The sequence below is a fragment of the Glycine soja genome, chromosome 18 (genome assembly GCF_004193775.1).
Source record: "Glycine soja cultivar W05 chromosome 18, ASM419377v2, whole genome shotgun sequence".
In the NCBI taxonomy this organism is placed as follows: Eukaryota; Viridiplantae; Streptophyta; class Magnoliopsida; order Fabales; family Fabaceae; genus Glycine; species Glycine soja.
In genome coordinates this window covers 44,754,120-44,757,899 of record NC_041019.1, presented here as the reverse complement: position 1 = coordinate 44,757,899, position 3,780 = coordinate 44,754,120, and the positions used below count along the sequence as shown (strand labels likewise).

At 31.5% G+C, this 3,780-nt stretch overlaps 1 long non-coding RNA gene across 1 annotated transcript; it reads right to left on the bottom strand.

Moving 5' to 3' along the window:
- Positions 1-1,169: 1,169 nt before the first annotated feature.
- On the bottom strand, positions 1,170-1,397 carry LOC114396508. Its single transcript, XR_003663307.1, has 2 exons — positions 1,339-1,397; positions 1,170-1,247 (listed from the first exon to the last, which is right to left on the bottom strand). It is a non-coding gene; the product is annotated as an uncharacterized LOC114396508 (long non-coding RNA).
- Positions 1,398-3,780: the final 2,383 nt, after the last annotated feature.

Below are 3,780 nucleotides of genomic sequence, written 5' to 3'. Positions count from 1 at the left end.
TGATTATTGTAACTAGATTGTGTGCTTTTTAACATATTGCAGTCCTTGATCCATTGTCATTGTGAAATGATCTAGCATTAGTAGTGCTATAGAAAATTTTCCAATTCACTTTGCCTTGTTTTTTAGTACCATGTGCATAGTCCTTCCTAAGTGTATCTTTTTTGGTGCACCATGACCCTCTTTACATTGAGGGAATCATCACTAAAATGTAACAAGTTTCTAAATTTCTAAATGTATAAAAGAGTTAATTCGAGTTGTTGGACAAATAGACTAAGTAAAAACCAAACACTTGAACATTTTGTCGTCGGCTCGCATCTTCATTACCATCTAAATCATGTTCCTGAAATAACATTTTGTCGCCGGCTCGCATCTTCATTATCATCTAAATTTCAACTCACCTCTAGTTAAGATTGTTTGTAGTTTGATGATCTTTACTGGTAGAACCATTTGTAGGTACCTAAATTAAAAGAATGTTTTTTCTTTGTAAAGTATCATATCATAGTTAAATCGTTGAATAAGTAGAATTATAAATTCATACCTCTTGATCTATAGCTTCTAAGACTTGATTAATTTGTGGATCTTCTGCAAATCGTACTTTAAGCACAACTACAAGGTTTCCAAGCAAATTCTCCAACTTTTGAATTCTATTGTTTGCATAAGAGCTTTGAGATGAACTTGCCTGATGTGGAAGCTTGCCAAGACAACGCACACGTCCTCTTTTTTCAGGTCCTTTGACTTTTGAATATATATCATTTGTCCAATTAGTAGAATCTTGGGTGTTTTGTAAATTTTGCGAACTCTCTGTTTCAACCATTTTCTTTTTTAGTTCATCCTACATAAATACACCTTATAAATTATTATCATACATCAATATCCTAAATACTTCAATATCACTAAACAAAACTCATCTTCACATTAGTTACTCCCCCTCACCCCATAACCTTCTATTAGAAAATTCAGCAAAATAAAAAAAAAGTATTGAAATAAAAATTAAAATTCTTACAATTACAATAACAGTCTTTTCAGTAACAATGCTTCCATCTTTTCAAGTTCTAGTGTCGATATAAATTTCTGCCCTAGTAAATTTAATCTTATCATATTCTAAAAGATATTCAACTCAAACAGAATTGTACATATAATTCTAACCCAAAAAAGCATATGTGTATAAATACCTTTAGTTGAACTTTCACTTGCACTTTCAAGAGAAGTATGAGACTGAACATGACTATCTTCTTGTATGTGTTGTTCTGTTTGTGATTGTTGATTTAGTTAATAAACAATTGTGTTATAAATAATTTAATATAAAATAAAGAAATTAAGTTAATAAAATTTTTATACCTCCTTCAAATTGTGCATTTTCTTCAAGTATAGAGTTGTTATTTTGGTTCACTTCAGTAAAGCTTTCAATTGATTGCTCTTTTGCTTGTGATTGGCCATCATTCTGAATGATATTCAACTTTTTGCGCTTTCCCATAGTATGCTAAATAAACCAATCCAAAAAATAAAATAAAATAAAAATTAGATATAACTACATTATTGACTATGATTTTTTTAAACACCATGCCAAAAAATAAAAGAAGAATAAAGTAATTACCTAAAATGCGAATTTAGATTGCTTGTAAGCTATTTTTCACCAATCTCCAATCACCAAGAATCAAACTATTGAGGAAACAATGAAACAAATTTTGATAAAAAACGGATAACATCATTATATTGTGAGTGATTTTTATACATAACAAAAAAATAAACACAAGAGTAATGAATAATAAGAACAAAAAACTAAAGAAAGGAATAAGAGTATATAAATGTGAGAAAATGTTCAATACATGTATACTCAAAATATAACCAAATGTTCAAATAGAACAAATAAAAACAAATCAAAAAAAGTATGCATCACTCTCATCATCATCTATATAATTATCATCCTTGTCATGTGGTAAAATGTTCTCCATAGGTATTGTAACTTCAATGATATCATCACTATCATCGACTTCTGGTCTGATCAAATCATTATGATTTATCTCTTGTAAGACTTGTTCATTCCCTTGATCCGTGTCATTGGATTGCTCATCACCCATATCATATACATCTCTGATTTTAGCATGCACAACAACAAGCCAACCATTTTGTGTTTTATTCTCCACATAGAATACTTTCTTAGCTTGAGATGCAAAAACAAATGGATCGTCACATATATCATTCCCTGTATGTTGTAAATAATTGAAATTCACTAATGTCATACCGAAGTTATCAATTTTGCAACCCCTGTTTATATCAACCCAATCACACTTGAAAAGTATAGCCTTGTGAATTTATTGAGATAATTTGGATAAGAGAGAGCATCACCATGTAGATTTTCATTATTTCTAATAGATTAAACCAAAGACGAGAACAAGAATAACTAAACATGTAGAGTTTCTTAATAACCTCCAAAAACTTGGAACAAAATGATTAAGAAGAAAATGAGTCATAGCACTAATTTATTGATTGAGTCATTCACTATTCCACCTATCATGTCCTAAATTTTCCCATTATGTGAAATTTAGGCCAATAGAAACAGTGTGAACTGAAAAGGTTTTCAAAAAGGCCATTAACTAAAGTTTAGGCCAGTACCAATATATCCTACAACCCAAATTAGAGGTTAAAATCCCCAACTAATTTGGGGAAATCATTCAGCTCCATTCTCATAGACATAATCTTTTCAAACTTAAGGATTGAAATCCTAACAAGTTTGTAAATACATGCAGAGGTGACACTGAACAAGAAAGAGATTAGAAAGGGTGAACATCACAAAATCAGCAACATGATGATGGAAAACTGTATAACAAAACATAGATTAAGTAACATTCCAATTGAAAGTTAAGGTTCCTGTCCCCCTTTTCCCCTCCTAATCTAGAGTAACAATAAAATTATGAAGGGAGATTAAGCAAACATACCAGGTGTGGCGTTTGACGCAAAAATAAAAATAAAAACTACTGATCAACCTATTAAATAATTAAACAACCAAAACCATACCAACCCCATACAATTAATTAAAGACATGCACCACAGGAAACAAATAATATATAGTACTCATACTATACTACTATCAGCTTCTAAATGATACTAAAAAATAAATAAATAAAATAGCCATGAGAGTCCAACTTACATTAACTTGGTCTAAGCCCATTTATTAGAAAAAACTAGAGGCTTATGAACCCTACATATGAGGTTCACATGTTTCCATTCATATTTCTTATAAGACTCTTTTATGCACCTTATTCTCACTGTCCCACTTCCCCTGACCCCTCACTCTTCCATACTATAGTCCTCAGATTTTTAGTTTGCACCATTTCCTAGTGTGCTCGTGTGCCTACAAATTTTATTCACTTCCCACTCAGGTCCTTTCTTTTCAAACATAAAATACAATACCAAAAACACCTAAAATATTGTATGTAGGTTTTATTCTTTTATGCAAAATTAAGCATCAGAAAACATCTCACCACATAAGAAAACATCTCACCACAAAATTAAGCAAAGATCGAAACCTAAACACACAAGATGCAGCTACGAAGTAGATCCACATCAACAAGAGCAAAGGAGGTCCAAAGAATTTCGATCTAAAAAACACAACAGAAGTTTACGGATTCAGTAACCAAAAACAGCATGTAAGCACAAAAATTCATCCAAAATATAAGGTGAAACACACAAATCGCAGAATCGGTGATCGAAACGCACCTTGCGCAAACCAAACCCTATTTGCAGGGGAAGTGGTTCGGTGGTGGAGCAAAGGCAAAAGCA